This window comes from Mustela lutreola, chromosome 6, assembly GCF_030435805.1.
Source record: "Mustela lutreola isolate mMusLut2 chromosome 6, mMusLut2.pri, whole genome shotgun sequence".
Classification (NCBI taxonomy): domain Eukaryota; kingdom Metazoa; phylum Chordata; class Mammalia; order Carnivora; family Mustelidae; genus Mustela; species Mustela lutreola.
In genome coordinates, this window is record NC_081295.1 from 91,087,350 (window position 1) to 91,100,259 (window position 12,910).

At 50.6% G+C, this 12,910-nt stretch overlaps 1 long non-coding RNA gene across 4 annotated transcripts; it reads right to left on the minus strand.

Annotated features, from left to right (window-relative positions):
• Window positions 1-746: 746 nt before the first annotated feature.
• Window positions 747-4,194, minus strand: LOC131834021 (uncharacterized). 4 transcript variants are annotated; one of them, XR_009354715.1, is made up of 4 exons: window positions 3,922-4,194; window positions 2,862-3,003; window positions 2,388-2,482; window positions 747-1,211 (listed from the first exon to the last, which is right to left on the minus strand). It is a non-coding gene; the product is annotated as an uncharacterized LOC131834021 (long non-coding RNA). The 4 variants fall into 4 exon arrangements; XR_009354716.1 differs by lacking the exon at window positions 747-1,211 and adding an exon at window positions 1,732-2,275; XR_009354714.1 differs by lacking the exon at window positions 747-1,211 and having other exon boundaries at window positions 1,733-2,482; window positions 3,922-3,982; window positions 4,105-4,194.
• Between the last annotated feature and the right edge of the window lie 8,716 nt (window positions 4,195-12,910).

A 12,910-nucleotide genomic window follows, 5' to 3' on the forward strand; every position in this document is an offset into this window, starting at 1 on the left:
ATGTGGACACTCTTCTATGCTAGACATTAATGGAAAAGGTTGTGAGCAAAGGACACTGGGCTCTTTTGTCCTGAAACACAACTGGTAACCCTTGGCTTCCCTTGGAACCTGTTACTTTCCTGTACCTGGAAATGGGACCGCCACCCCCATGGTCGCTCAGGCCCACAGCCTGGCTTTCATATTTGATCTCTGCTTTTGCTTGAGCTCCACATCCAAATCCATCAGCAATCCTGGGGCCTGTTCTACTTCAAAAATATTTCCACCCCTTGCTCCACTCTTCCTGCCGTCTCTCCTGGGTTCTGTGGCTTCCTTGTTCCCCTCCAGTCCCTCCAATTCGTGCCCCTCCCAGCAGCCAGGCTGAGCTTTGACACCATATGTGGGATCACGCTGCCTCTCTGCTTAAACCCTCTGCACTTGCCTCATAAATCCTGCCCTCCTTACCTGCCTCCTGACCACCTCTTCCACCTCCTGGAGGCCCCTCTCACCCCCTATACACACTGATCTCTCAGTTCCTTGAACATATCAGTTTCATGTTTGCCTTAGGGACTTTGCACTTGCTGTTCCCTCCTTCTAGAACATTCCAGCTCCACACCTTTGTCTGTATGCCTCCTCCTCATCTTTTAGGAGTCAGCTCAAATATCACCTCCTCCAAGAGGCCTCCCTTGAGCACCTCCCCTCGACGATATCAGTCACGCCAACCATTACATCATGTTTTATTTTCTCCGTAGTATTCCTCACTAGCTGAATTAATTTTGTTTACATGTTTATTGTCTTTCTCCCTCTCTAGAGTTCCAGGAGAGCAGGCACCTGGTCTGGGTGATTTACCACTGCGTGCTCATGCCTAGCGTTTGGGATTTGATACATATTTGTTGAATGAATGAACAAATGAACGAATGGATGGATGGATGGATGGACCGACGTTCCAGTTCTGCCTTTGCTAACTTGAAGAGATTTTGCAAGCTCTCTTACACAATCAGGAGCTTGGTAACCTGTTTGTGCTCTCATTCCAAGGATTTTAGGCTTGCTTGGCCAATCAAGTTGCAGCTCATCAATTCTTGGCGGCCCCACCCCTACCAGCAGGGCCCAGAGCACACAGTAGGTTCTTGGCGCACACTGGGGGACGGTGTTGGCTAGTTCAGCCTGGCTCCTGTACTGATTATCCAGGTGACTTCAAGCAAGTCCGTCTATCTTTTGTTGTTTATATTCCTCATCTGGAAAGATAAAGAGGTTTGCACAGATAGCCTCTCAGATTCTGTTTGACTTTTTGACTTTCAAAGACCAGAATGGAATGAACTAGCTCAGGGGTTTTTGTGGATTGGGAATGTGGGGGGGGGGGGCGGTAGGAAGAGGCTGGTGAGCTATTTGGAGGGGTGGGGTCTCAGATAGGACTTCCTTCCCAGGGCTTTGGGGGACCCTCTAGCTGAGGTTTGCTCCCTGAAGTTGGGGCTTTGCCCCTTGTCATTTCTCACTTTCCCGGAGCTGTGACTATGGAAGCATGACCTGAAGACTGTGGCAGCCTCTCCTTCTCATCTGTCACAGAGACAGCACCTCCAGCCTGAGGCAAATAAGCTGCCTGAAATCACTCACACAGATTTGGGGGGTAGGCCAATGAATGTGTCTGGGGGACAGAAAGTTCTCTGCTCTTGCGTTCTCCAAGGGTTCTGTGCGCCCTAAAGCTTAGGAGCCCATATTTAGAAGGCCAGGCTGACTAAGATGAGTAATAGAAGGAGGAAGGGGAAGCAAGAGAGAGAGAGAGTACCCCATTCCCCAATTTTTTTCATGTCTTTTCTGGACCTGTTTCCTCTTGAGTAAATGAGAAGTTTGCGTGATACCAGAATAACACCCAGCATTTAGAATAGTAATGTCTACTTTTATTTCATGTACATTATCTCATTTATTCTTTCTAAAAACCCTGTGAAAGCCTTCCCTGTCAGCAGCTCTGTCTTCCAGATGACAAACCCAAGGTTTGGGGAGGCTGGGTGACTTGCCCGAGATCACACAGACTGTGACTGGCAGCGTGGGCCTGGAGCCAGCAACTACCTCTTAGGTTCTCCCACTGGCACTCTGGGCAGGGGGAGTGAGGAGAAGGGAGAAGAGGAGGAGGCCGACGGGGAAGGAGGTCATGCCCAGATGGAAATCTTCAGTTCCTTCCACTGAACCCAGAAGGCCTCCTGGAGAAGGGGGCACTTGGGGAGCTGGGGAGGGGAGGAATTCCCAGGCACCGGGGGCCATCCTTTCTGGTGGGTTCTCAGGTACTCATGGTCCCTTTGGATGGCTGGAATGCAGGTGTGGGTTCGCTATCGGACTTTGGGCTCTGCCACAGGCCTCAGGCTGGGGAGACTTTTCGGAATGTGCCCCTTGCCTTCCAGAACCACCTTTGGCCTTACCTGCTGTTTATACTCCTCTTCCTCCCCCTCTACCCCGCTTGGCAGCCTGAGCCAGTGCCAGGAAATTGTTGGTCAAAGGTGAGGTCACCAAGAACCTGGAGAAACAACAGGTCCTCATTAACCTTGTTTATCTGTCAGGTACCTGTTGCCTTATAAGGTTCCTCCTGCCCTTCTCATTAACTTTGTCTCCTGCCTCCTTAGAAGCTCAGATTCTCCCGGAAGATTTCTTCATTTGACCTTCCGAGATGCACTTCCTGTTTCTGCACGTGGTTTCTGTATCTATCAGGCCTCATCTCAGATTATGTGGTCACCTGAGTCAAGATGCTGGCTTCTTCATAAGGCTGTCCTCACTTATCCGTGAGGACAGTGTCTGTTTACCATTGTGTCCTCACAGGCCGGTGACAACATCTGGTTCAATAGACTGGTGAATGGAGGATTGAGACTAACGTCCTGGGTCTACGGTTCAGAACTCACCTCCTCCAGGAAACCTGCCGGGCTTGCTTCCACACTGCTCTTATCATCTTCTCATTCCTGCCTTTGGTCTGCCTCTCTATCTTGTCCCGACTTCTGCTCGCTGTTGCTCTTTTAGGTGGGTGCCTTCAACCACAGGTAGGCTCTGTGAATGCAGAGACTGGGTCTTCTTATTCTCTCGTGTCACCCCCTGATCCCCACCCCAACCCTGTGTCCTGCACACAGTGGACTCCTAAGTGATGCTTACTAACCAACTGGCCTGTGGGATCTGGGCCAAAGCAGGGCCAGGAAGGTCAGATAATCTCTCAAGGTCACCCAAGTTTGTAGTTTAAGAGCTTGGGCCTGTCCTGGCCCAACCAGCACATCCTTCCTCAGAGCTGGGGCCCCTTTGGTGTGCAGTGCTGATATTTTAAAACTATTGATGTTCATGCATTTTTCACTAAAAAGACCTTCGGCCAGAGCCTTCAATGTGCCAGGCGCTGTGCTCATTCTGGTTCTCAGAGTTGGAGGTGATATAGTTCCTGACCTCAGGAGGTGAGATATTTATCAGAACAGTCTTCAGCATTGGAGCCAAATGTTGGGGCAGTCAGAGAAAACTTCCCTGAGGAGGTGGCCCCTGAGGCCCTTAAAGCATTCTTACACAACCATTCATGTGGTCAAGGTGTTTAAGAGAGCCCTTGCTCATCTCTGTTAGTCCAAGATATGCCAGTGACCAGCCTGGGGCCTGGTTCTTGGAGAAGGGGAGAAAGTAGGCTGTTCCCCAGCAAGCCCTGCCCCATCAGGAGCCACAGCCAGCAGCCTGCAATGAGAGGGCCCGTCGCCTACTGCCAAACATGATGGCTCGGAGATGGGCAGAGATACTCCTGAGGTCCCGCAGTGACCTAGAACCCGAGGTCTGGTCCGGATGGGGCGATGTGGCCAGAACCCAAAGGGGACAGAATGCAAGTGTTCTGATTCCCCCCTGAGGTCCCTCCCAGAGTCACCCTTTGTCCCTTTTCCTTCATGAGGCCAGTGCCTTCACCAGGCTGGTCTGGAGGTGGGGCACAGAGAAAGTGGTCCTTACCAGGGTCTCCTCCTCGCCCAGTGGCAGATAGGCATTGAAAAGATGGCCCAGGCTGAGATACCTGTTGGAAAGAGAAGGGTATGAAGAAGCAGCTGGGGCGGAGAGGATGTTCTTCAGCGAGAGTGTGCCTCCTGGACACTTGTGTGCACAGCAGAGGTCCCATTTCTCACGAGCAGGGCTAACCTATCAGAGGAAGGGAGAAGGAAAGGGACTTGTTGGCTGCCAGCTGGCCTGAGCCGGCTGCTTGTAGCTCCCAGGCCTTATTCCTGTCCACCACCCCCCCCCCACAGCCTCAGGGCACAAAGTCCAGTGGGGTGATTTTGTCATTTCTTCCCAGGGTAGCCTTAAAGGGCCAGCACCTTCACTCGGGGTTAATGGTTACCTGTTGGGTCACCAACAGCCCCGGAGGACAGTGTGTACGAGGATGGGTGGGAGGTGAAGACAGAGGGGTGGCCTGGGGCGGTGCTGGGCTGACACATGAAGAGGAGGATCGTGGCCCTTTGAACATACCTCTTGGGGTTGCCTCCCCTCTTGGCTGGACTTGGCCCATGTGTGTCTTTAAGGGCAGACAGCCCAGGGAACTTGTGAGCCTGAAAGGGAGGGTAAAGTCCAGGGCGCTGCTCCCCTCAACCCCCAGCTCTGACAGGAGAGCGGTTTGGGAGACGAAAAAACTTTCGAGGCTTAGAATTCCCACAGTAGGGGTGGGGGGGTGTCTTCCAGCCAAATGAGAGGGGAGAGCAGGTCTTGGGCCCTCAGGAGGTCAGGCCTTGGCTAGGCAGGTCCCTGGGGTCCCTCATCCTCAACCACTAGACATATGCATGTCCCCCACACTTGGAAGATTTGCCAGCATCACCCGTGAACTGCCCAGCCCTTCCATTCTCCCTCTCAGTCCCACCCCTCCAGCCTCGGGAAGCAGAATAGTAAGTAATAGTATTGATAACAAGGGCCACCCTTTGTTGGGCCCTGAGGATATATATATATATATATATATATATATATAGAGAGAGAGAGAGAGAGAGAGAGAGAGAGAGTCATCTGTGATCCTATCAACAGCCCTGCGAGAGGGTACGGATCTCACCCCCACGTTTCCCAGAGTGGAGAAGGGAGCCTGGAGAGCTTATGTAACTGCCTGAGATCACACACATGGCAGGGGCAGAGCAGGACTCAACCCCTGGTCTGGGTTGTATCAAAGGTTTGTGTTTTTTACCACAGAGGGTGATGGGCTGCGGCCCGGCTGTTTCTCCAGCACACTGGCTCAGTCAAGGCTCCAGAAGGCTTTCATGATTTGCCCTAGCCAGCCTGGGAATGGATGAAGGAATAAGCAAAATTTGGTCTGTGCATACAATGGAGGACTATTCAGCCCTCCAAAGGAAGGAAATTCTACCAGACACCACAACGTAGATCAAACTGGAGGACATTTTGCTAAGTGCGCTACTCCGGTCACAAAAGGACAAATCCGCAGGAAGAGCAGGATGGGGTCACACTAGTCCCAGATGTCAGTGTGTGCGAGCCAGGGTGGGAAACAGCAGCAATCTCGTGGCCTCAAGCTTGGCCATGTTGCATTGTCTGTTACTGCCTTGGGCTCTGTGGCTGCGAGTGGCTGTGGCATCTGGGGGTTCCCTACGGGAGGGCCTGGGGGCCCTGAGGGGGCTTGTCCAGTACCACAGGCCCAGAAGAGGCAGAGGGATGGACAAGATGACCTCACAGGAGAGACTGCCATGGACAGGAGTGTCCCTCTTTCTGTGAAGGCTTTACTCAAGTTCACTCTCCATTCCTACTCATGGTTCACAGAGCAATTCATGACTTTTGTCTTTTTGCAGGCATTGAAATCTAATGATTTCCCCCAGATTCCTGCCTGTGGCTTTTAACTATTATCATTTGGCTCAAAGACCACAGGCTGGCAGCTTATCCTTCCTCAAGCCCTTTGCACACACAATTTTTTAGGGTTTTGGCAGAGAAAGTTTTATTAATCCCACTAGATAGACGAAGACACTGAGCCCTGGAGCGAGGAAGTTCTGTGACCGAAGCCTAGAGAGCCCTGGTGGGCGACCAGCCCTCCTCAGCCTGGGCCTCACACGGCTTCCCACTACACTGCTTCTCCAGCCCTCCCTCAAAGAACTTTCTCTGTTCAGGCTCGCTCGCTTTGGAGTTACACTTTGCCTCTAATTCTTTTACTTAATTTTTGTTTATTGTGGTAAAGCGCACTTAACATAAAATTTACTGCCTCAACCACTTTAAAGGGCACAGTTCGGTGACATTAAGTACATTCCTATTGTTGTGCAAGCATCCCACCATCCTTCTCTAGAGCTTTTTCATCTTTTCCAGCTGCAGCTCTGTACCCATGAGGCACGGACTCCCGGACTCCCTTTCCCCGGCTGACCCCAGCCCCTGGCGGCCGCCGTGTACTTCCTGTCTCAGTGAATTGGGCTACTCTAGGTAGCTCACAGTGGAGTGTCCATCGTTATGTGGCTGGCTTATTGGACTTAGCAAAACGTCTTCAAGGTTCGTCCATGTTGTGGTGTAATGGTAGAGTTTCCTCCCTTTTGAAGGGTGAATGATACTCCATAGTTTGTATAGACCACCTCAGGCTGATCCATTCATCAGCTGAGAGGCCCTTGGATTGCTTCCGCGTTGTAGCCAGTGTGAATAATGTTCGCCACGTCCTCCCTATGAACGCAGGTTGTGCATACCTTTTTCAAACCCTACCTTCAATTCTTTAGGGGTCATATGCCCAGAAACGAAGTTGCTGGATCATATGGTAAGTCCATTTTTCATATTTTGAGGAGGCACCAAACTGTTTTCCACAAAGACTGCACCATCTTCTGTTCCCGCCAAGTGTCAATTTCTCCACATCCTAGTCAGCACTTGTGATTCTCAGGTTGTTTGATGGTGGCCATCTGGATGGGTGTAAGGGCATACCTCATTCTACGTTGTTTTTTTTTTTTTTTTTTTTTTTAAGATTTTATTTACTTATTTGACAGAGAGATCACAAGTAGGCAGAGAGGCAGGCAGAGAGAGAGGGGGAAGCAGGCTCCCTGCTGAGCAGAGAGCCCGATGTGGGGCTCGATCCCAGGTCTCTGAGATCATGACCTGGGCTGAAGGCAGAGACTTAACCCACTGAGCCACTCAGGTGTCTCTTATTCTACTTTTGATTTGCATTTCTCTGATGAGGAGTGGAGTTGAGCGTCTTTTCATGTGTTTATTGGCCATCTGTATGTCGTCTCTTTAAGTTCTTTGCCTGTTTTTGAATTGGGTATTTTCTTCGTTGAGTTTTGGGAGTGCTCTACACATTCCAGGTATTAATCTCTTATCGGGTATCAGATATATGATTTGTAAATATTTTCTCCCATTTGGGGGGTGGCCTTTTTACTCTGTTGATAGAATCTTTTGATGCACCAAGGATTCTTTAAAATTTGTTTTTTAAAGCAATCTCCATATGCAGTGCAACACTTGAACTCACCCCGAGATCAAGAGCCGCATGCTCTACTGAGACAGCCAGGTGTCCAGATGCAGAGAAGATTCTAAGTTTCACGAATGACCCTTCTTCCTGATGTTGCCATGCTTGGGGCTGGCTACTTCACCTGAGTTTCCAGAGTCACGTCTAGGGCTGTCTCCCTGCATTGACAGTGGGACCACCTGGCTGGCCTCACCCACCAACCACAGAGCCCCCTAGGAGTCAGGCCCTGGCCTGGTTGAGGGACACATGACCAATACCAGCACAGGACCCGCAAATAGCAGGTGCTCTATGTGTGTGTTTGGTGAAAGGAAGATGATCTGTAATGACCCATGATTTGGGCTGGGGGTAGCGTGGTGGGAGAGATGGGGGGCTTCCGGTGCTGTGGAGAATGGGTGTGAGATGGCTGTCCATGGGGGGAAGACAAGATGGAGGAGAGCACAGACTCTGGAGCCAGAATGCCTCGTTCAGATCCTCTTCTTGGCGGTACAGTCTTGGGCAGGTTGCTTAACCCTTCTATGCCCCAGTTTCTTTGCCATCTTTGAAACAGGAGGCATAACAGTTTCTAGCTTAGAAGGCTGGTTATGAGAATCAGATGACTCATAAAACAAGACTTAACATATCACCAAGATGATACAGGTCCTGGCTGTTATTATTATTACTTTATTATAGTCTCAGCTCTTTGAGGTCAGAGAACACATTCCCTACATCTTGGCGGCTCTAGCACCTAGCCCAGTGCCCAGTGCAGACCTGGTACTCAGTCACTATTTGTTAATTGGATTTTAGTGTCTTTTGTCAACCAGGCAGTCTTTCCTTACTCCGCCCTTAGTTTCTCCTGGCAGTTCCCTGGCCTGTTTTGCCCTGTTCTCTATCGATCTGCTTCATGGTTGGTTCTTGGTCTTCCCCTGCCCCCACCCCCCCGCCCTGCGAGGGGAGGTAAACCGCTGGTTCTTAGCCGTTAGTAAAGGGATCCTGAGGCTGGGCTGGGACAGGGGCTGTGTGCCTGGGGTGGCAGGTCAGGAGAGGCTGGGGCTGGAGGAAGGCAGCCACTCTTCCTTTTCTTCCTCCCCTGTGTTCCCCTGTGCCAGGTCACTGAATCATAGAATCTCAGTGCTGGTTTCCTCCCCCAGGAAGGCCTGGACCATTCTGTGCCTGTTTTCCTTCTAGCTTGTTGGCTGCCTGGTTCTCCCTTGGAACCAGGGGATCAGAGAGAAGAGAAGACCCTTTGGCATTTGGAGAGGGTCCTGGCCATGTCTCCTTCCAGATGCTCTCTGATATGACTTTCCTGATGATCTCCTAGGCATTATTACTCCCAGAGGCCCCCTGGAGCCAAGGCTTGGAGTGAGGGTTGAAGGATCATTCCTGATCCTTCCCTGGGGACTTCCCTGGATCTCTCCTCTGTGGACCCCCCCACTATCCTCTATTCGTGGACATTGTTGCCATGACCAGCTGTGCCCATGGGTCCCAGGCACACAGGGACCTGGGTGGTCAGCTCTGTGCTCTGCCCAGGGTTCAACCCTCCCTGTGTTCTTGATGTCCCAAGAACTCTGATGTCACCTCAGATCCTATGACTTGCCCCGCCCCACTTAGGAGAGACCTTGTCCCCAAAGACTTTGGCCTTTCTTTGGGTATTTATGGGCAGTGCGGCAGCAAGGTCAGGTGCCAGCGGACAGTGGGGAGACTTGGATGTTGGCTTGGGGCTAGGGTGGGGGTACCACTTTGCCCTGCATGGCTGGCTCTGGGTGTAAGAGCAGTGAGTCACCTCTTGCAGGCAGTGGTGAGGAGAAAGAGAGCAGGGCAGGGGCACTGGATATGTGTGGGTGGGGGAGGGAGGTCTGGTGGCTGCCTTGTGTTTCTGTGTGCCGTGCGAGATGGGCTGATGTAGGAGTGTGTGATTTGTGGGTGCGAGTGCAGGGGGGATCCATGAGGGGATCACATGAGGTGTGGGGACTGTGTGTGTGCGTGTTGTGGGTGAGGTGGGCTCTGTCAGTGATGGGGTGGGTTGTGAATGTGCCACTGGGCTTGGGGGCTGCGTGCAGGCCAGGGAAAAGAGTGACCACAAAATTACAATGTACCTTGATCTCTCTTTATTTTAATTTAACCTCAGCCTTTGCCAGGGGTCAGGTTGCTGGGTAACTGTTGGGGGGGGGGATTTAGGGCCTCCACTTGCCACCCCAGCTGCTGCTTATCATCTGAATGATGACATCTTAAGAGAAGAGGAACTCATCTCTCTCAGCAATCATACCTCCGGTGGGAGCACCAGCTTTTGTGGGGGGGAGTGCTCACACCCTGACCCTGGTTTCTGTGTTCATCACTCTGTGTGTGTGTGTGTGTGTGATGTTAATAAGATCTTTGCGTATGTACACATGTGAGTCTGCCACCTGTGACGGGCTCTGCAAGCTGGTTTCCAGGTATCGTGTGTTCGTGTGTGTATACACAGAAGCAATGCCATCGTATTGGATTTTACCTGTTGAGTCGTGGAACGCACCAGACTCACCTTCTCAAAACTACACCAACAGAAAACAACATTCTAGAACTAAATTTTAATGCAAATTGGTATATTACTCTAGGCAAATACATGTATGTGTATTCTGTGTCACATGTTTGACATATATCAAAAAAATGCCTTCCATATACTGGTGAAACTTAATTTTTTCTTAAAGAAATAAAAAATATAAATCATTTTTTTTCTAACCCTTTATTTCTTCTGGCAATAAAATGAATCTTGTTTTTGATCAGATTCCTTTATCACCACTGCCTGAAAATATTATTTATCTGATTGTTTATTATCTTTCTTTCACACTAGAATATCATCTTTATGAGGGCAGGGATTCTTGTCTGTCATGGTCATGTTGTATCCCCAATAGTGAGAACAAGCCTGGCACGTAGAAGGTGCTGAATAAACATTTTTTTAAAGAAGTGAAAGAGAAAGTATTCCCAAGAATGTGGCATGTAAGTAGAGGCCTGAAGGGTGAGGAGCATTTACCAGGTTGAGAAGAGGTAAGTACTGTTCTAGGTACAGGCAGTATGTACAAAGGTCCTGAGGCAGGAGGGGGCAGAGTGCATTTCTGAGGAGCTGACAGGTGGCTGGTGTGGCCGGAGTGCTCTCTGTGCTTGCGCGCGTGTGCGTACACGAGGGCCTGCACGTATGTGCAGAGTGCCTTCTCAGCTATTGGAAGGAGCCTGGAATGTTGCAAAGGAGTGATGTGATCAGATTTGCATTTTAAAAACACCCCTCTTGGGTGCCTGGGTGGCTCAGTGGGTTAAAGCCTCTGCCTTTGGCTCAGGTTATGATCCCAGGGTCCTGGGTTCAAGCCCCGCATCGGGCTCTCTGCTCAGCAGGGAGCCTGCTTCCCTTCCTCTCTCTCTGCCTGCCTCTCTGCCTACTTGTGATCTCTCTCTCTGTCAAATAAATAAGTAAAATCTTTAAATAAATAAATAAAAACACCCTTCTTGTTGCTGGAAGAGGATGGAATCTGAGGTGGGGAGAGATGTGTGGACTGTCCTCCTGTGAGAGAGGAGGGTGCCCCCTAGGACCGCGTCAAGAGGTTTTCAGCAGCAGCCCGCATGGGGTTTCCGGGGTCACTGGAGTGGCATTGGGAGGGGTGGGAGAGGGATCCATGAGGAGCAGGTCTGAGATTTCTCACTTGCTTAATTGGTTGGCTGGTGATCGGAGTGCTTCCTATGTGCTGGGCACTAGGCTAACCACTTCACCGTCCCAGTTAATCTTCCTAGCCTTCTGAAGTGGGTCGGATATCACCCATGAGGACACGGAGGCTCAGAGTGATAAGTCCTCTGCTGTAGGGTTTACGCTTGGCACTGGGAAGCCCTCCTAACACCTCTCTCCATCAGGACTTGCAATCGGCTGGTTAGCACAGGGCTCATAGACATGCACGGGGCGAATAGCTCATTTTAACTGGAGACCAATGGATGCGCTCATATTTGCCAGCCTTTTGATACATGACTGAGGCCTCCTCTGGGCCCAGCCCCTCCTGAGCCCTGAATGTTTTCTCTCGTACAAACCATCCTGTGACACGCTGTCTTCTCTGGGTTCTAGTTTTGGTTTAAAGTACAGGGAGAACATCACACCTCTTAAGAACTAATCAAGGGGAGGATTCTTCCAGATTTTGAGCAACCACAACCACGTGGCCTGCTGGCCCCACTCTTTGCGGTTTGCCTTTTACACCTCCAACTCAATGGCCGTGTTTTCAGTGGTTTGCTGTTACGGGACTCTTCCAAACATTCAACTTGGATTTTTAAGAAAACAGGAAAACTTTCTTCTCACAGTCATACTTCATTGTGTTAAGCCGGAGTCGACTAAATTGTGCAATGACTAACAAGAGCCACTGACAAACAGGTCTGAGGACAAACACAGTGGCTCTGAGGCCCCTCCGGGGTTGGGCTGTGGGAGCCAAAGTGGTGGGCATGTTGCTGATCCCCCCTGGGGTGGATGGTGGGCATCGATCTGCAGGCTTCTCGGAGAGAGCGGAGGGGTAGCAAATGGAGCCCCAGGCCAGGTGAGTTACCTGCTGAGAATGTGGGCAAAGCAGAGTGCGCGGCTGCGGCGTGACACTCTCTGTCATATGTTACCAGAAGACTGAGTCTGTGTTCAATATTTAGTACAGGTAGTTGGAGCCCTTGGGAATCAACATGAAATGCTATCAGTAGTTTAAGTGCTCAGCATCAATTAGGTTTGTTTGTTTTAAGATTTTATTTGTTTATTTGACAGAGATCACAAGTAGGCAGAGAGGCAGGCAGAGAGAGAGGGGGAAGCAAGCTTCCTGCTGAGCAGAGACACCCCCCCCCAATGTGGGACTCGATCCCAGGACCCTGAGATCATGACCTGAGCCGAAGGAAGAAGCTTAATCCACTGAGCCACCCAGGCGCCCAGCATCAATTAGGTTTAAAAAGTACGTTTCGAGAAGGGAGTTGGGGGAAATTGGAAGGGGAGACGAACCATGAGAGACTATGGACTCTGAAAAACAACCTGAGGGTTTTGAAGAGGCGGGGGGTAGGAGGTTGGGGGAGCCTGGTGGTGGGTATTATGGAGGGCATGTATTGCATGGAGCACTGGGTGTGGTACATAAACAATCAATTCTGGTACACTGAAAAGAAATCAAATAAATAAAGAAAGAAAGAAGAATAAAAAAAGACAATAATAAAGAAAAGTGGGTATATGGGGAAAAAAAGGTTCAAAAAAAAAAAAAAAGGATGTTTCGTAACTCAAATCATTGAGTCCACTAATAAAGAGCCAGACAGAGGCACAGGGCTGGCAGTTCATTCTGGAATTTCGCATTTTCCTGAGCCAGGCCCTGGGAGGGGCAGCGGGCAGTGCAGTCAGGGATGGCGGAGGCAGTGCCCTCTTTGTGTGTCTACACTTTCGGAGGCTGGGGTCCATCTTGAAGGCCAGGCTTCTGCCTTTGAAGAACTTCTTTTCCTGAAGACAGCAAAGAGGAGATGCCCTGAAAGCAGTCAGGATCCGGGTCTGGAGGCCTGTGTGTGTCCTGTGTGTCCTGTGCCCTTACCCACGGGGAC